The sequence below is a fragment of the Macaca mulatta genome, chromosome 20 (genome assembly GCF_049350105.2).
Source record: "Macaca mulatta isolate MMU2019108-1 chromosome 20, T2T-MMU8v2.0, whole genome shotgun sequence".
Classification (NCBI taxonomy): Eukaryota; Metazoa; Chordata; class Mammalia; order Primates; family Cercopithecidae; genus Macaca; species Macaca mulatta.
Window position 1 is genome coordinate 53,421,416 of NC_133425.1, and position 20,359 is coordinate 53,441,774.

The 20,359-nt window shown below is 50.1% G+C and overlaps 1 protein-coding gene and 1 pseudogene across 12 annotated transcripts in view; one reads left to right on the forward strand and one right to left on the reverse strand.

Moving 5' to 3' along the window:
* The window catches only part of KIFC3 (kinesin family member C3), a 105,416-nt gene that overhangs the window by 52,311 nt on the left and 32,746 nt on the right, over window positions 1-20,359 (reverse strand). The gene's annotated exons all lie outside the window — the stretch shown is intronic.
* Window positions 5,561-7,145, forward strand: LOC144338039 (uncharacterized; annotated as a pseudogene). The gene is made up of 2 exons (XR_013411798.1): window positions 5,561-5,786; window positions 6,353-7,145. The product of XR_013411798.1 is annotated as an uncharacterized LOC144338039 (transcript).

Below are 20,359 nucleotides of genomic sequence, written 5' to 3' on the forward strand. Positions count from 1 at the left end.
TTCCATAGGATCTGATATTTGAGTAGCTCCCATTTTTGTCACTTTTATAAACAGCATTGCTGTCACCATTGCCACCCACACAGCCCGTTCATTCCCTGGTATGGGGTGGGAAGGGAGAAGAGAGGTTGTCAATTTCATAAAAAATCTTTCTGAATAAAGAGTCTGAGCATTTTTTTTTTCGCTTTCTAAACATGTTGCCAGATTGCCCCTCAGAAGGCCTGTACCAAATTTACACTGTTGGCAGCATTTTTTGACGAGAACTACTCTTCACGCTAATTTACAGTTTTTCTCTCGGATCTGGAATTCTCGCCCTGGCTGGTTCTCCTGGGAGGCATGAGGCATGTATAAAGATATCTGAGCGATGGCTGTCACCAGAGGGGCGTATCTGGTTCTTCTGCCAGGTGCTCAGGCTGGGAGTGTTTCTGTCTGCTGGGCCAGGCCAGGTGGGGCTGAGAGCACTGTCTCAGTGCTCCCAATCCCTGCCTGCTCTTAAGCCACCAGAGATCTTCCGAGGTGGGTCCTAGAATGCCTCGGTACCCTGCGGTTCAACACTCTGGCCCGTCCTAGACAGATGAGTCTCATCAGGTGCCACCACCGTGATTCCTGCTCTCACATCCTGGCACTTCATTGGGGCTCCTTTGCAATAAGTCAATCAGCTACTACTGGAGAAAAAAAATTTTTTTCTCCTGGGTAGGGAGATGGGGACAGGGGCCATAAGGGAAGCCACATGCTCCTGGAAAGCCATAGCCACAGCCGCTGATCACGTGCTGAACTCTTAGCACCACTGCTGCTGCTGCCTTTAGACTGTAGCATTGCTTTGCTGAGGTTCTGTGACGCGCAGCCTTTCCCCTAGCTCTGGTCCTCCTCCTCCGGGGGTGGCCCTTGTTTGCAAACAGCAACAGGAAGTTTTGACGCTGCTGATTAACCAGACTCCCACAGCTCTCTGTGCTGAGTCATCGCCACTAGTGTCAACCTCTCACCTGCCCCGCCGACACCACCAGCTTCCAGGTGACCGAAAGGAAGCAGCAAGCATCCTGTGGTTCCAGTGGCTTCCATCTGCCACCTTCTAGGGGAGGGGAGGGACAAACTTCCATCCACCCCAGACAACCAGAATGTGCAGGGCCCTGAATGCCAGGATGGGAATTTAATCTAATTAAACTTCAGCAAGGGGCTGAGGGACAGCTTCATGCCAGGCACCGGGAAAAACTCTTTACACACAGGATTGCCTTTGCTTTCATTCAATCCCCGCAACATGTGTGGTAGGTGTTATTATTCCCATTGTACAGATGGAGAGACTGAGGCCAGCGGGAGGCCCATGGATGTGTAGGGGCTGCTATGGGAAGGCAGCTTGGAGTGCCGGAGATGGTGGGTACTGCCAGCAGGAGCTGTGTCCTCTACGCACGATGTGACCTTGGTCAGATTTCCTCCCTGTTCTGGGTCTCATGCCCCTCCCTGGGTACATGAAGACTGGTGACCTTCTCAGGGCTACAGCCACGAGGAAGTGAGTGGGCCAGCTGGGTGGCCCACTCTGGGATTCTGCTTGCTGAAAGCCTGATCCAAGGGCAGGACTATCCCACCTCAGCCACCTGGGACTGGCTTCACTGTTCACAGTTGCATCACCAAGGAACTCCATGGAAAGAAAATAATTGAGTGGTTGCCAGGTCCTGGGAGGTGGGAGGGAGAATGAGGAGTGACTATGAATGGGGCTTCTTTGGGGCATGATAAAATGTCCTAAAGTTAGATTATGGTGACAGTTGTACAACTCTGTGAATATACTAAAAACAATTGGATTGTACACTTTAAACAGGTGAATGTTGTGGTATGATAATTATATCTCAATAAAGCCGTTTAAGAGAGAAAGGAGGAAGGAGGGAAGGAGGACAGGAGAGAGAGAGACCTACTCAGAGGTCAGGCCAAGCGCGATGGCTCACGCCTGTAATCCCAGCAGTTTGGGAGGCAGAGCAGGGAGGATCACTTGAGGTCAGGAGTTTGAGACCAGCCTGGGCAACATGGCAAGACCCCATTTCTACAAAAACATTTAAAAATTAGCTGGGCATGGTGGTGCATACCTATGGTCCCAGCTACTTAGAAGACTGAGGTGTGGGGCCAAGAGGAGTGACTCACGCCTGTAATCCCACCACTTTGGGGGGCTGAGACAGATGGATCATTTAAGGTCAGGAGTTCAAGACCAGCCTGGCCAACATGGTGAAACCCTGTCTCTACTAAAAATGCAAAAATTAGCCAGGCATGATGGCACATGCTTGTAAACCCAGCTACTTAGGAGGCTGTGGAGAATCAGTTGAACCTGGGAGGTATAGGTTGCAGTGAGCCGAGATTGTGATTGTGCCACTGTGCTCTAGCCTGGGTGACAGTGAGACTCCGTCTCAAAAAAAAAAAAGATTGAGGCCAGAGAATCACTTGAGCCCAGGAGTTCAAGGCTGTAGTGAGCTATGATCACACCACTGCAGTGCAGCCTAGGTGACGGAGCGAGACCCCATCTCTTTAAAAAAAAAAAAAAAAAGTCAGGCCAGAGCTGCCTTTGAGATTTGCCTTCTGGAATAGGGCCCTCAGCATCCAGGCCCTCTCCAATCATCCCCTTCTAAGCAGCCTCCCTCCAGAGCCCAGGAAAGGTGTGTGTGAAGACACCCAGTGGCAGGCGGTGGCCCCAGCTGCTGACCGAAGGTGATGGGGCCCTGGCCTCTGGTGCTTGCTCTCCTCAGAGAGGAAAGAACCATGAATCAAAGGGCAGGTGTGTGTGGACCTGGAGGAATGCGGGGAGGGTGGCAAGAAAACTGCTGGAGGCGGAGCGGGAGAGACCCTGTGAGTCAGGGTGAGGTGAGGTGTTGCTCAGACAGGAAGTGCCTGGAAACAAAGCCTGGACTGGAAACACCGAAACACCAGGCTGGCCAGGGCGCTCTCAGTTGCCTAGAAACATCTTAACACTCCAGAAAGTGTAAGTAAGGAACACCTGCTGCTCGTGAGGGGCCCCCACCAACTGGTCCGGCCATGTCTGCTTGGCAATCGGGGGCACAGGCAGATGCCGCTGCCCAAGAGGTAACCCCAGCCTAGACCTAACGCTGAGCCAGGGGCACAGGTGCAAGGGATCCATCATGAGGTTAGCTAAACTGGCCAATAAGAGGCTGGAGCTCATTCCACTTGTACTGTTTGGGCAACTTACTGTTGAAAAAGGAAAACCTGGCCGGGCGCAGTGGCTCACACCTGTAGTCCCAACATTTTGGGAGACTGAAGCTAGTGGAGCACCTGAGGTCAGGAGTTTGAGACCAGCCTGCTCAACATGGTGAAACCCCATCTCTACTAAAAATACAAAAATTAGTCAGGCGTAGTTGTGCACGCCTGTGATCCTAGCTACTCGGGAGGCTGAGGCAGGAGAATCGCTTGAACCCGGGAGGAGGAGGTTGCAGTGAGCCAAGATTGTACCACTCCACTCCAGCCTGGACAACAAAGCAAGGCCTTGTCTCAAAATAAAAAAAAAATAAATTAAAAAAAAAAAGGAAAAGGAGAACTCAGAGGATCTTGGAGGCACAGTGTCCCTGTCTAAATCTCCAGATAACCCAGAAAGCACACGCTGCCCCCACACCACTCCACCCCCTCCACGCCTCCCTGTCCTATGCTCTTCACACCCACCTCCTGGGGCAAATGGCACCGGATGCTCCTGTCTTAAGTGAACAAATGGAGACTCTAACCACCTTCTGAGAATCCCAGCCCTGGGGTCAAACCTGCATGCCTGCTGAGTACCTGCATGACAATAATTAGGATTTCCTATGCTCTGAAGCAAACCTCCCACCTGGCATCCTGCATGTGTCCAGCAACTCCCTGCACCTGGGCACTAATCACGCAGGTGGGCTTGGCATCCTCACAGCCTCTGTAGCACATGCCTTCAGGGGGAAGAGACCCGGGGACTCAGGAGACTCGAGGCATCTCCAGAGTCACAGCCTGAAGACGGAACCCCATGCTCTCCTGGACATAAAAGCCACACAGTCCCTGGCAGACAGGTAGGCAGCGGTGAAGGGATTTACCCTGGCACTGGGTTGGAGCTGTGCAGTCACCCCTGCTTATTCTTCCTGTACATCCCGCTACTGTCCCCCTGCTATAGATTTGACTGGGGCAGGCTGGCTGCAGAGTCCAGGTCTTGAACCACTGTACCACACTGCCTCTCAAGGGCACAGTCAGTGGGGTCCTTGTCACTGTGGGCCATTCCTCAGCATGCACTCAGAGCTCTTCACCATCTGCCTGCAGCCGCCCTGCCTGGCCTTTTCTCCCACTGACCCCCCAAGGCACCCTCTTTCTGGTCCTTGAGTTTTCCATATGCTCTGCCCCCACCCCCACCCCCACATCTCCACCTGCAGCTGTTTACCTGTGAGGCTCAATGAAAGGACCACCTCCTCCGTGGGGACTCCTGATACCTAGTCAGAAGTCCCCTAGGACCACCTCCCCTTCCCTTAGCTCACCTAGCACTGGATTCACAACTGTGAGGGACTGTCAGTCTCCTACATTAGATTGGAGGTCCCTGAATCAGACTCCCATGCTGTGTGACTTAGGGTAAGGCCCTTAACCTCTCTGAGCCTCAGTTTCCTCATTAACAGGTAATATTTATTGAGCACGTACTATGTGCTAGGTACTATATGCTACTATCCCGTTTAATCCTTACAGCACATATGAGGCGGGTACTGTAATTATCCCATGTTACAGATGAAGAAACTGTCACTGTCATTAGGACTACCACCATTATTGTCATTCTTTTTTTTTTTTTTTTTTTTGAGACAGATGCTCTGTCACCCAGGCTGGAGTGCAGTGGTGCGATCTCAGCTCACTGTAACCTCTGCCTCCCAGATTCAAGCAGTTCTTCTGCCTCAGCCTCCCAAGTAGCTGGGACTACAGGCATGCACCAACACACCCAAGTGTTTGTATTTTAGTAGAGATGGGGTTTCACCATGTTGCCCAGGCTGGTCTTGAACTCCTGAGCTCAAGCAATCCACCCACCTCGGCCTCCCAAAATGCTAGGATTACAGGTGTGAGCCACCATGCCTGGCCTATTATTGCCCTTCTTTTATCCACTACAAAACCTAGCACACAGCAGATACTCAAACTCAGCAAAATTCAAGTATGGCTAGAACTGGAACCAGCCTTGGATAGGAAGGAGTTTCAGAAACAAAGTTCTGCACATGCTCTAGAACCCGCAGGCCTGGCCCTGTCCTGGCTGGGGTGATACCATCTTTGGAGGCTGACGCTGGCAGTCTGTTGTGGCTGGGGACTTGGAGTGGCCTCCTTTCACTTCTCACAGCAGCCCTGCCTCTATCCACAGAAACAAACTCTGCCCAAACCAGTCCTGCAATGCACAGAGCCTGGTGGCAAACAAGCCACCTGGATAAATGGTGCCCAAGGCTGTGGGGGTCCTGGGAGGCTGACTGGAGGCAGAATTGTGCTCATTTGTAACCAGAGTAGCTCTGGGTTACTTCTGTTAGCTCAAGGTCACAGGTACATCTCTGTGCTTCAAGATCCACACCGCACCCCCCCACCGCTACGTGTTTTCTAGGATCTGCTCCAAGCATTTTCCAAAGCCGCAGGGGCTGCTTACAAGACTCTCTGCCCATCACCCCCAACCTGGCTGAGCTGGGACCACATCGACGCCTGGCCTGACTCTCCTACCAGGATGCCCTCCAAGACCAACACTGATGCCTGAGTCCCCTCACCAGGGAGACTGGGGGTGCCCCTACGCGGCTGCTGCACCTGATGTTGGAAACGGAGGCTCCAAAAACATAAGTGAAGTGGGTATTCCTGCTAAACACTCCACTCAGGGCCTGGGGGAAGGGGAGCAAATGTCTGTCTGCCCCCCGCCAACTCCACCCAGCCATGGCTTGTCCCATGGCCAAGTTGCCTGGGTCCGTGGGATCACCAAGTTCTTCTGAGTCACTACACATACCCCCAAACACCCCCAGACTCCTTTCCTGCCACTCCCCCCCCTCAGGCACACATGCAGTGCTTGGCGCCGGGGTTAAGTCTGTGCCCTGCGGCGAGTGCTGCCCGGAGACCCCGGTGTCCATTCGAGGATGAACTTGGCTGGGTCATCCCTGCTACAAACAGGCTTTTACATTCTTGAACTTCACCTGGGGTGAGGGTTTTCAGAAGTCCTGCCCCTTTTCCTCCTGAGGCCTCCTTGGTCCTGATGTTAATGAGTGGCCATCCACGTACCCACAGGAAGGGATGTGGTCAAATCCTCTTACCAGCGGCTCTGAACCATTTGACCTGCTACCTGAGATGCTGGGGAGAGGAAAGGGGAGGGTGCTGTCACTTCTAAAAGTTCATCAAGTTCTCACAACATCCCCATTCACAGGTGAGAAAACCGAGGCCTGAAAAGTGTCAACCCAAAAGACACTCCTTGCCCCAAGCCCAGAAGGCTGAGGAAGTAGGGAAGTGCGGTGGGATCTGTCTTCCCGTGTGTCTTCAGGATCCCGGGGCCTGCCCCTCCTGGCTTCCTCTTGAGAAAGGCCTCAGAAGACCCACCTTTGGTCGCAGGACAGAAGCTGGGCCGAGAGGCAAGGGTTTTGGCCTCCACAGGGGAAACTCTGGGCTCAGAACTGCCGAAGTGACTCACGGGCCCTGCTGGGAAGCAGCTGACGTTCCTTGTCTGTGCCTCACAAAACCACAATGGGCTGCGAGTGACAGCCAGCTGCTCTGAGTGGCGGAGGAATGTTGTTGCCAGACAGGTTCCTGAGGCATCTGCTGAGCTGTGCTCCAGAAACCAGCCCTGGGCAGCTGCCACACCAAGCAGCCTCCACCCCTCCCCACAACCAGGACTCGTAGAGGGCACCCCCACCAACCTCAACAGAACCCTCCCGTCAGGGATCCGTGGAAGTCAGCCACTGCCACCAGGACAGCCACCCATTCCGGGCAGGAGCTCATGGGAAACCATGACCAGGGAACCCATCCCTCCCCACCCCCAGCAAGACTTGAGGCCAGGGAGGTTAGAGGGGTCTCCCTATGACCAAATCTGTGGCCGTCACAACCGACCTTGAACCATAATACTAAGAATGAGAACGATAATAATCACAGCTAACCCCTCGCACTCACTACATGCCGGGCACCATGGCATGGAGCGCTTTTTCTGGATTATCACATGCATTCATTTCCTGGGGCTGCCGTAGCAAACTGCCACAAACTGCATGACTTAAAACAACAGAAACGTATTCTCTTGGCCGGGCGCGGTGGCTCATGCCTGTAATCCCACCACTTTGGGAGGCCGAGGCGGGCAGATCACCTGAGGTCAGGAGTTGGAGAGCAGCCTGGCCAACATGGCAAAACCCTGTCTCTACTAAAAATATAAAAATTAGCCGGGTGTGGGGGTAGGAGCCTGTAGCCCCAGCTACTCAGCAGGCTGAGGCAGGAGAATTGCTCGAACCCAGGAGGTAGTGGTTGCAATAAACTGAGATCGCACCATTGCACTCCAGCCTGGGTGACAGAGAGAGACTCTGTCTCAAAAAATAAAAAATAAAATAAAAATAAAAAAGAAGAAAGAAAAGTAAAAGAAAAAGGACTGTATTCTTTTACAGCTCTAGAGGCCAGAAATCCAAACTCAAGGTGTTGGCGGGGCCACACTCCTCCTGAAGGCCTAGGAGAGAATCCTTCTTTTCCTTTTCCAGCTTCTGCTGGAGGCGGGTGGTCTTCAGTGCACCTCGGCTTATGGGCATGTCACAGCAGTCTTTTTCCATCTGCACATGGTGTTTTCTCTGTGTATCTATGTCTCTGTGTCCAAATCTCCCTCTTCTTAGAAGTACACCAGTCATATTGGACTTAAGGCCTACGCTAATCCAGTATGACCTCTGCAAAGGCCCTAGTTCCAAATAAGGTCATATTCCCAGGGTTCCAGGTGGATATAAATTTTGGGGAACACTATTCAACTCAATATACCACATGTAATCTTCTTAATAAGACTGATATTGCTTTTATCTTCATCTTACAGATAAGAGGCTCAGAGAGGTTAAGCAACTTGCCAGAAATCACCCAGCCTCTGATTCTAGAACTCATACTACATCATCATCACCATCTCCTCACAGAAGCTCAGCACTTCATCACTTACAAAGCTTCTCCTGGCCATTGTCGCTTTCTCTCTTTCTTTCTTTTCTTTCTTTCTTTCTTTCTTTCTTTCTTTCTTTCTTTCTTTCTTTCTTTCTTTCTTCCTTTCTTCCTTTCTTCCTTTCTTCCTTTCTTCCTTTCCTTTCTTTCCTTTCTTTCCTTTCTTTCCTTTCTTTCTTTCCTTTCTTTCCTGTCTTTCTTGTCTTTCTTGTCTTTCTTTCTTTCTCTCTCTCTTTCTTTTTTTCTCTTTCTTTCTTTCTTTTTCTTCCTTCCTTCCTTCCCTTCTTATTTGTCTGTTTTCTTTTTTATGTTTTGAGATGGAGTCTCACTCTTTTTGCCTAGGTTGGAGTGCAGTGGCGTGATCTCTGCTCACTGCACCCTCCACCTCTATTTTTAGTAGAGATTGAATTTCACCATGTTGGCCAGGCTGGTCTCGAACTCCTGACCCCAAGTGGTCTGCCTGCCTCAGCTTCCCAAAGCGCTGGGATTATAGGCATGAGCCCCCATGCCTGGTCTACTGTTGCATTTTCTTCTTGCCAACACAATCTTGAGGGGCTTGGGAAACAGTTGATAAGGAAACAGTGGGCTCCATTAATTAACGTGGCCATGGTCATACAGCTAATGAGAGGAAGGTCTTTTTGATTTTCTTTTGAGACAGGGTCTCGCTCTGTCACCCAGGCTGGAGTACAATGGCACAATCACAGCTCACTGCAGTGTTGACCTCCCAGGCTCAAGTGATCCTCCCACCTCAGCCTCTCCAATAGCTGGGATTACAGGCGTGTGCTACCAAGCCCAGCTAATTTACCTTTTTGTAGAGACTGGATCTCACTATGTTGCCCAGTCTGGTCTCAAACTCCTGGGCTCAAGGGATCCTCCTGCCTTGGCCTCCCAAAGTGCTGGGATTATAGCTTCTGCTGGAGGCGGGCGATCTTCAGTGCACCACCAGCCCGGCTGAGTGGCAGGTCTTTTGACCCCAGATCCAGCATACTGTACTATGTAGGCTCCAAATGGAGACCTCGTGGGAACATTCCAAGGCTTTGTAAACCCCTCGAGGCTATTTGCCCAGAGTGATCAATGCCATTGCTGTATTTACTGATAACACCCACTTCAGCTATACCTGCCAAGCTCATAAAATGTATTGTAAGCCTGCTGCTTAAATTTACCTCCTCAAATATCAGCTCCTCATCCCCTGTCTGTTCTCTGCCAACAACAAGACCAGCTATTTGAGCAGTAACAATGTGGAGAAAATCCAAGAATCCAGGGGGCCCTCACAGCTCACAGCTGAGCCACGGAGTCTGGGGAGACAGTAGCAGGTGTGGCGGGTGCCGTTCCTCCAGTTGCTCCCAGCCAAGAAGGGGCGAGGTACAGGCACAGCCCCACTGTTAGCTGCCCCTCCACACATAGCTCCAGGACGGTCCAGCGTCTTCTCATTGAATGCTCACAAGGATCCCACAAAATCCGTACTATTGGCTGGGCAGGGTGGCTCACACATGTAATCCCAGCACTTTGGGAGGCCGAGATAGGAGGATCACTTGAGCCTAGGAGCTCAAGACCAGCCTGGGCAGCACAGGGAGACCCTGTCTCTACAAAAAATTAAAATATTAGCCAGGCACGATAGCATGTGCCTGTAGTGCTAGCTACTTGGGAGGCTGAGGAAAGAGGATGGCTTGAGCCTAGGAGCGGGGCACATGACTTGGCGCAAGCAGGAGGATTGGACTCCGAGATGCCTCCTGTTTGGACACCAGCACACGGCAGTCAGAGAAGTCTTAACATATAAAGGAGAGATTGTCACCTTCAAACTTTATTTCTTTTTTTTTTTAATTTTATTTATTTATTTATTTATTGAGATGGAGTCTCGCTCTGTCACCCAGGCTAGAGTGCAATGGCACGATCTCCGCTCACTGCAACCTCCGCCTCCCGGGTTCAAGCCATTCTCCTGCCTCAGCCTCCTGAGTAGCTGGGATTACAGGTTCCCGCCACCGCACCTGGCAAATTTTTGTATTTTTTGTAGAGACGGGGTTTCATCATGTTTCACCTCAAGGTCAGGCTGGTCTTGAACTCCTGACCTCGTGATCTGCCTACCTCAGCCTCCCAAAGTGTTGGGATTACAGGTGTGAGCCACCGCACCCGGCCCTTTTATTTATTTATTTATTTATTTATTTATTTATTTATTGAGATGGAGTTTCGCTCTTGTTGCCCAGGCTGAAGTGCAATGGCACGATCTCAGCTCACTCCAACCTCTGCCTCCTGGGTTCAAGTGATATTCCTGCCTCAGTCTCCTGAGTAGCTGGGATTATAGGCACCCAATACCACGCCCAGCTCATTTTTTGTATTTTTAGTAGAGATGGTGTTTCACTATGTTGGTGAGGCTGGTCTCGAACTCCTGATCTCAGGTGATCCACCCACCTTGGCCTCCCAAAGTGGCTGGGATTACAGGCATGAGCCACTATGCCCAGCCTTTTCTTTTCTTTTTTTTTTTTTGGAAACAGAGTCTCACTCTTGCCCAGCTGGAGTGCAGTGGTGGGATCTCAGCTCACAGCAATCTGTGCCTCTCAGGTTCAGGTTCAAGTGATTCTCACGCCTCAGCCTAGCTGGAATCACAAGTGTGCACTATCATGCCCGGTTCATTTTTGTATTTTTAGTAGAGATGGGGTTTCATGATGTTGACCAGGCTGGTCTTGAATTCCTGACCTCAAGTGATTTGCCTGCCAAAGTTCTGGGATTACAGGCATGAGCCATTGCACCCAGCTACCTTCTGACTTTAAAATGTGGCACTAGGCCTTTGCACTCACTGTTTCCTCTGCCTGGGGTGCCATTCCTTGAACTCCATGCAGCTCAGCTGTCAGCTTTTCAGAATGACTTTTTTATTTTTTGAGAGACAAGATCTAACTTTGTCACCCTAGGCTACAGTGCAATGCAGTGGTGTGATCATAGCTCACTGCAGCCTCGAATCCCTGGGCTCAAGCAATCCCCCATCTCAGCCTCCTGAGTAGCTGGGGCTGTAGGTGCGTGCCATAACACTCAGCTAATTTTTTTATTCTTTGTAGAGATGGGGCCTCGCTATGTTGCCCAGGCTCGTCTTGAACTCCTGAACTCAAGTGATCCTCCCAGCTCAGCCTCCCAAGTGCTGGCATTACAGGTGTGAACTGCTACGCCCAGCCCACAGTGATCTTAGAGTTGATAGTTCCCAGTTATTCTCTACCTTAACCTCCTGGTTTATTTCCTTCGTTGCATTTAGCAAAACCTACAATTACCCTGTTTATTTATCATTTGCTTCTTAATCGTCTTTCTCTCATGAAGACAAGAGGTAAGGACTTTGTCTTGTTTCCTGCTGACTCTAGCGCTTAGCACAGTGCTTCCACGTAGGTCCTCCGTGGATATTTGTTGAATGAATAAATGAATGAATTCAATAGAGAATACAGGTAAGGTGCAGTGCCTCATGCCTATTATCCCAGCACTATGGGAGGCTGAGGTGGGAGTATCACTTGAGCCCAGGAGTTTGAGACCAGCCTGGACAACATAGCAAGACTCTGCATCTACCAAAAAAAAAAAAATGTTTATTTAAAAAATTAGCCAGGTGTGGTAGCACACACCTATAGTCCCAGCTACTCAGGAGGCTGAGGCAGGAGGATCACTTGAACCAGAAGTTCGAGGCTGCAGTGAGCGAAGATTACACCATTGCACTCCAGCCTGAGTGACACAGCAAGCCTCTGTATTTTAAAAAAAAAAAAAAAAGGAGGAGGACCACGGGGTCACAGATAAATAACCCAAAGCCTGGGAAAAGACTGGGCTGGCCATTGGGTATGACAAGGAGAGTGGCCTGGGAGATTGAGACCCAGGTAGAAGCTGGGGAAACATTGGGAGAGCGAAGACAGGTGGCTGGGCCTCAGGCCAAGAGGACTTCCTGGAGTAGAATGACCAGACTTTGTAAAGGGATGTTCTGTCTCTGGCTGTAGCTTTGTGCAGGGACAGGAAGCAAGAAAGGAAACCAGGTAAAACTCTCTGCTGCTTTAGCTACAGTTACCACCACGGAGACCAGAATAGGGAAGAGTTTCTTAGTCCATCTTCTGCCCCAACCTATAACAAGGACTTGAATTAGGAGGCAGTGATTTCAAGACTCAAAGGTGAACTTTCATCCTACAATCCTCTGTGCCCATTTGCTGGCAATCTTTCCTAAGTGCTGAAGACTAATGCCCCCCCCCCACACACACACACACTCTGTTTCTTGTAGGCCTGGGGAAAGTATAAAGGTCAACCTTCTTATCTCTACTGGTACGGTCAACCTTCTTATCTCTACTGGTACATGGTCGGGGAGGGGTGCTATTATAGGTAAGAGATAGCTGAGGACCATGACAACACTTTGCTGACCTCAGAATTCCAGAAGTTAAAAAAAAAATAATCTGTGTGGGCATGGTGGCTCATGCCTGTAGTACCGGCACTTTGGGAGGCTGAGGTGGGAGGATGGCTTGAGCCCAGGAGTTCGAGGCTGCAGTGAGTCTTGTTCCCACTACTGCACTCCAGACTACATGACAGAGTGAGACCCGTCTCTACCAAAAATAAAGATTAGCCTGGCATGGTGGTATATGCCTGTAGTCCCAGCTATTCCGGAGGCTGAGGTGAGAGGATCACTTGAGCCTGGGAGGTCAAGGCTGCCGTGAGCTGTGGTGGAGACACTGCACTCAGCCTGGGTGACAGAGTGAGACCCTGTCTCAAAAATAAAAAAAACAAAAAATACCAAAAACTACAAGTAAAACAAGAAAATTCCCCAAAGCACAATGGCCACATCGTTAAGAAAATGGGCTCTGGAATTAAACTTGGAGCCACCTCTCAGGGCTGAGCACCCTCAGGCAAGCCTCTTAACCTCTCTGAGCCCATTTCCTTCTGTGCAAAAGTAATCAAGTCACTTGTCCCTCAAAGGGTTGTTGAAGAGATGAATGAGATCATGTACAGGAAGATCCTGGAACACAGTAGGTGCTCAATACATGGGAGCACTTGTTAGGGGCCAGTTCTGTGCCAAGCCCTACCGGAGTATCTTTCATTCTACAAAATAACTGGCCTGTCCTCTTTTAAAATGCCAATGTGGCTGGGCGCAGTGACACACCTGTGATCCTAACACTTTGGGAGGTTGAGGTGGGCGGATCACTTGAGGAGTTCGAGACCAGCCTGCCCAACATGGTGAAACCCTGTCTCTACTAAAAATACAAAAAGTAGCCGGGTGTGGCGGCGGGCACCTGTAATCCCAGCTACTCAGGAGGCTGAGGCAGGAGAAAGGCTTGAATCCAGGAGGTGGAGGTTGCTGTGAGCCGAGATCGTGCCATTGCACTCCAGCCTGGGCAACAGAGTGAGATTCCGTCTCAAAAAATAAATAAAATAAAATAATAAATAAAACGCCAGTGTCATGAAATACAAGAAAAACTCAGAGACTGTTCCAGATTGAAGGCAACACAGAGCTTGGATTTCCTTTTGCCATGAAAGACATTCTTGGAGCAATTGACAAAATCCCAATACAGCCTGTAGATTATTAGGTAGCAGTGTTGTTTCAATGTTAATTTCCTGATTGTGATCATTGTATATTGGTTATGTAAACCAAAAATTAATTCTAAGGCCCCCCAACCATCTGAATAAACCCCTCCTCTTGGCCAAGGGCATTTCAGCATTAACTTGAAAAACTAGTTCAGACTATGATGGAAGAGGGTTCGGACAAGCCTCATTATGCTTTCCTCCCTTTTGGAATTCAGGAAAAGTCGACCAGCATTAACATCAACACAGAGCTTAAGTCTGATAAGAAACATTTACAATCTATTCTTCATCTGCATGACAAAGCCATGGTCTCTACAACCCCTTATCATAACCCAGACATTTCTTCCTATTGATAATAACTCTTTCAACCAATTACCAAGCAGAAAATTTTTAAATCAGCCTATGACCTGGAAGCCCCTGCTTTGAGTTGCACCACTCTTCCAAATGGAACCAATGTAAATCTTGTATGTATGGATTGATACATCATGTCTCCCTAAAATGTATACAAGCAAGCTGTACCCTGACCACCTTGGGCACTTGTCCTCAGGACCTCCTGAGGGTGTGTCGCAGGCGTGTCCTTAACCTTGGCAAAATAAACTTTCTAAATCGATTGAGACCTGTCTCAGATACTTTGGGTTCACAGTTGTAAAAGAGAATTTCTTGTTTTTAGGAAATATACAGCGAAGTATTCAAGGCTTAAGAGGCATTATGTATGTATCGAACTCTTAAATAATTTCAGAAACAGAGTCTCGCTCTGTTGCCCAGGCTGGAGTGCAGTGACGCGATCTCAGCTCACTGCAACCTCCGCCCCCCGGGTTCAAGTGATTCTCCTTCCTCAGCCTCCTGAGTAGCTGGGGTTACAGGTATGCACCACCACGCCCAGCTACTTTTTTTTTTTTTTTTTTTGTATTATTAATAGAGACGGGGTTTCACCATGTTGGCCAGGCTGGCCTCAAACTCCTGACCTCAAATGATCTGCCCTCTTGGGTCTTGCAAAGTGCTAGGATTACAGGTGTGAGCCACCACCCCCAGCCTAAACAGTTAATACTTGAGGAATCTATAGAAAAATTGCGAGAATAAAGTCTGCAATTATGAAAGAAAGAAAAGCATGGTTCCTGCCCTTGTGGAGTCCTGGCAGGGAGAGCACATCCTGCTGGTGGCAGGCTTCCAGGGAGGGTGATCAACCATCCAGCTTTGCCTGGGATTGTCCTGGTCTTGGCACTGAAAGTCCTGCATGCTGGAAAACTCCCAGAATGGTTGGTCAGCCTAATTCCAGGCAAGCTTTGTAGATGGAGATCATGGCTGCATATGAACCTCTGTTGGTCCAGTGAGGCTCCCTGCCCTGGGGGAGCCACTGAGGCTGCACCACCAGCTAGAGGCAGGCTTGTAGTGAGTAGGCTGAGGGTAGATCAGACATCTCAGCCCACCCAACAAGAGATGGGCCAGGAGCTTTCTGGCAAAATGAGATGTTCACAGCAGAGAACAAGATTCCAAGTAGGGCCAGGTGTGGTGGCTCACACCTGTAATCCCAGCACTCTGGGAGGCCAAGGCAGGCGGATCACTTCAGGTCAGGAGTTCACAACCAGCCTGGGAAACATAATGAAACCCTGTCCCTACAAAAAATACAAAAATTAGCCAGGCATGGTGGTGCATGCCTGTAGTTCAAGCTACTTGGGAGACTGAGGTGGGAAGATTGCCTGAGCACAGGAGGCGGAAGTTGCAGTGAACCAAGATGGCGCAACTGCACTCTACCCTGGGTAACAGAGCAAGACCCTGTCTCAAAGAAAAGCAAAAACAAAAACAGAAAAACAAAAGATTCTATGTGGCCCTTTGCCTGAAATCACTACTGAGGCCCTGTAGGTGCAATGAACAAGGTGGGGAGGCCAGCCCTGCGCCCCCCGGTCCCTTTTTCTACACATTTTTTGTAGAGATGGGGTCTCGCTCTATTCCCAGGTTGGTCTCAATCTCCTGGCCGTAAGTGATCCCCCCATCCATCCCAAAGTGCTGGGATGACCCATGTGAGCCAGCACCATTGGCACCTCTCGACCAGGCCCTCTCTCATCAAATAGTTAACCTGCCTCCCAAGCCTACTCAGCTATCACTGCGGCCAGAACCAATGAGATGGATGGATGGATGGATATCAACAAGGCACTTAACGACCAAGGAATGTGGCCTACAGCACAACTCACCCCAGCCCAGCCCTCCTAGCAGGTAGATTGCCCAGCCCTTGGGCAATCCCAGGCCGCTCTGCAACACAGATGACCTCCTGAGGGACTTGCCTCCTGTTACCTGCTGAGGGGCGAGTCCCACATCTAAGAGAGGTGGAGGAGAGACACCACCATCAGTCCTCATGAGTCACTGGCCAGGCTCCTTCTCTTTGTCCCTCCTCAACAAATGCCAAGCATCTGTGCTAAACCAAGACTCTGGCTTCTCCCCAGCCCCGAAGGGAAAATGGGGTTTGCACGTGGGCTTTCGGCTCCATTCATGAAAGCATAGGTATGTGTGATTATAACAAGGATATGAGCTTGCATGCAGCAGGCTGTTAAACACCATGCCAGGAGGACGCCACTCCATTTAACCCCTGAGGCCACTGTGGGGCCAGCTGTGAGTCAGGCTTTGACCTCAGCCGCCTTCCTAATTTAGAGTGGCAGCTGCCCACCCAAATTAGCTGCCCCACGTTCAGCCTCAGCTCTGCCGTTCAAATGCCTCTATCTGCTTAGGTTCTTTGGAGAACAACCCTGAGGTTATTTTCTTTTGTTTTTTTGTTTTTTGTTTGTTTTGTTTTGAGACAGGGTCTCACTCTGTGACCCAGGCTGGAGTGCAGTGACACGATCTTGGCTCACTGCAGCCTTGACCTCCCAGTCTCAAACACTCCTTCCACCTTGCAGCCTCCTGAGTAGCTGGGGACTACAGGTGCGCACCACCATGACAGGCTAATTTTTTTCATTTTTTGTAGAGACAGAGTTTTGCCATGTTGCTCAGGCTAGTCTCAAACTCCTGGACTCAAGCTATCTACCCACCTTGGCCTCCCGAAGTGCTGGGATTACAGGCATTAGCCCCTGCACCTGGCTTGTTTTCTCATTTAATATGTTCAAACAGTACAAACTATGGTGAAAAGTAAGTCTCCCTCTCACCTTTAACCTCCATCCTCTGCGCCCCTCCTCTGAGGGAATCACTGCCACCAGTAGCTGGAGGGTCCTTCCCCAGAATAGTCCCCACATACAAGCCCACACCCCAAAATGCCTGCTTCCCCCACCATGGGAGCCCAGAGCACAGTTCACATGCTATCCTGTGCTTTGCTTTTCACACTTCACCCTGTTGGAAAGCTCTCCACATCATGCATACACACTTGTCCTTCTATGGTTGTGCTTTTTTCAAAGAGTGGACCCAACTGATTGAACCAGTTCTCTCTCCAGAAACAAACAAAACAAAGCAAAACAAAAAACTATGTGATGATTTTGCATTCAGTTTCTAGAGGGAGGTTTATAGATGCCACATTAAGAAGTCTTGGTAGAGAGGTAATTAACAGGTAATTGAGTTATTTCAAGTCTTTTGCGACCACCATGCTTCCAAGAATGTCCTTGTACCTAGATCTTTTATCTCATTTACAGGTGGTAGTGGCTATTCCTAGAAGTGGAACTGCTAGAGTTTTTAAATGTTTAAATTTAAATTTAAACATTAAAAAATATTGGGTTAGGAACCACTGCTCTTTTGAAAATTTCATGCAAAATACCAGTTCTCTCTTGAGAAACAAACAAAACAAAACAAACTACGTGATGATTTTGCCTTCAGTTTCTAGAGGGAGGCAGTTTCTAGAGGGATGCCACATTAAGAAGACTTGGTAGCGAGGAAGAGAACAGGTGCAGGAAAATTGTATCCGACCATCACTTCCCTGTGTGCGTGAGTGTTTTGATTTGGTCATCATAGAGGAAGCTGCCAGTTTGTTCTGCTGATGGTGACAGATACACACAGTAGAGTTCAGTTCTGATTCCAAAAGTCAGATTCCTGATCATATTCTGCCACTAGAGTACATACCTCTCACTGTGGTCATACTCTGGACCTCGGACTCCCAGAATGTGGCTGCTGAGCAGAAGTGCGTCTGACGCTGCTCCACACAGTGCTGCGCTGGGACACTGGGGCCTGCTGCAGACCCTCCCTGCAGCTGCTGCCTTGGGACTGTGAAACCAGAGCCTGCTAGGAAGGCTCTGCAGCTCACACGCTCAGTTAGGCTTTAATATTTTATGCCAGCTGCCAATAAGGACTCAGGTGACAAGAGTCACTTCAGGAAAGTAGCGTGCAGAAAGCATGGACCCCATTGTCTCTCATTCAGGGTCCACATCAGACTAAAGTGATCCCACAAGAGAAAAGCTAAAAGGAAGCAGAGCCGTGAACAGCCTGTGGCTGGTGGGAGCCTGGCATCAGCGAGCTCAGGGTCTCACTTCAGTGACTTGGCAGCCAGTAGCTTTCCTTGGGCCATGGCCACAGGCCACATCTCAGTGTCTGGTTGGCTCTGTGTCCAAGGCCACTGCCCGCTGTGAAGACATGGCGAGGGCTGAGGCCAGACAGCTGAGGGCCCTGGCTGACCTTCCGCTGGCCCACTCACCTGAACGAGGTTCACCCAGGGCAGTTTCCACAAATCTGGAGCAGAGCCAGAGAGCCGGCCCATGCCTGGCACAGAGGAGACGCTCAACACCTGTCATCGCTTCCCTTCTCCTCCCTGTCCCTCAGAGTTCCTGGAGCTTCCGATCTCCCAAGCCTCATGCTGCCCATGCGACACGTCACGACCATTTTCAACACCACAACCTCCCTGTCCCATGGCTGTTTTCTGAGGTCTAGAAGTCACCGCCTTGGGCTTAAGCAACCACGAGGCCATGGATGGTCAGAAACTTCCCTGGGCTGCACTCCACAAACCCTCCAGCGGGCACAGCACGTGTCTCTCACACTTTGGAGAGAAAGAAACTGAGAACTCCAATTTCTGGAACCCCATGCCAGTTCTAGAAGGTTCCATCCTAAAGACGAAAGCTGATTTATCAGCTGTGGCGTGTCCCAAGAAGAAAAAAACACCTCACCTTGTACTGAGCACTAACTACACACCAGGTGCCAATTGAAGCCTCTGAGGCGTATTCACTTACTTATTTTTCCCAACAACCGCTTGAGGGAAGTTCTACTGTACTCTCTTTTCAGCTGAAGAAACTGAGGCACAGAAAGGTGAAGTGCTTCCCCAAAGTCATGCCACCAGTAAGGAGCAGGCTGGGATTTGTAACCCGGGCAGCCTGCCGCGTGGTCCCTGGCCCTCTTGGGGGCTCTTCCCTGAGCAGCCTCCAGAGGAGAGAATGGAAGAAGCCCCTCTGCGCTCCTCCTGCTCCTCTGCTTCCTCCTCACGAGGGAGCCGCTGCCTGTGTAAGTGCTTTACCTGCATCATCTAATGTCACCTTTGCAACTGCCCTGTGAGATACGAAGCGTGCTTAGGTCCCTTTCTCAGGGGAGGATGCCAACGTGAGGCCACCTGCCCGCTAAGGCAATGGTAGACGGGGACTCGGCCCAAGGTTGCGCCGCCGTTGAAACCCAGGCCCTCCCTGGGTGCTGCACGTGGAGGCCCATGTGCAGATGTGGCCAGAGGAAATGCTGTGAGTGGCAGAAAGGCCAAGAAGCCAACGTGGGTGGCAGGAGGGAGAGAGGGAGGCTGTGGCAAAGTCTTGTTTACATCTTGCCAAGGAGAGCTACTTGTCATCATCTACCTGAGGGTGGCACCTCAGAAGACAGCCTGGGTGGGGCCCGGTGGCACTGGGCCAGGGTCCCAGCCTGGGTTCTTGTCCCAGCTCTACCCTGATGGATCCCGTCTCTGGTGGACCTGGGCAGAGGACAGGCCCTGAGGACCCTTCTGGCCCTAATGCTTTATGATGCTGGAGCAGGAAGCAGGGCTGACAGCAGAAACCTTGGCCCCTAGTGGCCTTTTAGTTAAGTGCCTGAGGAACAGCCCACTCCCCACAGGAGGCACTAAGCCCCTCTCCACTACAAGCCCAGCCCCCTCCACATACAAGCCCCTCACGCCCCAGGAGAGGGCAGTGTTAATAGCATTACTGATTGAGCCCTAACTAGATACTAAAAGTCACAAAGCTGCCTCTCTGCTAGTCACTTGCTATGGATTAAAACAGATGCTGTTGCTATACCCATTTTACAGATGAGAAAACTGAGGCCCAAAAAGTCAGCTCACTCAAGGTCACCACAGACCCAAACACTAGGCCAACTTCCCCAGAAGGTACAATAGGCACAGTGATTAGAGACCATAATACTTTTAAGGACCCATAAAAATGTTTTAATTTCACTTAAAATCAGAAGGGGAAAAATGAACTTTTAGGATAAAGATAATGATTTCATATATAAAATTAACATTTTCACCTTTATACCAATATAGCAGGAAAATCTAGTTTTTTTTATTTTGTTTTTTAAAATTAAGAATAACCTTTGTTTTTTGTTTGTTTGTTTTGTTTTTTGAGACAGGGTCTCACTCTGTTGCCCCGGCTGGAGTGCAGTGGCACAATCAGGGCTCACTGCAGCCTCGACCTCCTGGGCTCAAGCAATCCTCCCACCTCACCCCTCGAGTAGGTGAAACCACAGGCATGTGCCACCATATCTGGCTAATTTTTTAAAAATTTAGTAGAGATGAGGTCTTGCTATGTTGCCCAGGCTGGTCTTGAACTTCTGGGCTCAAGTGATCCTTCTGTCTCAGCCTCCCAAAGTGCTGGGA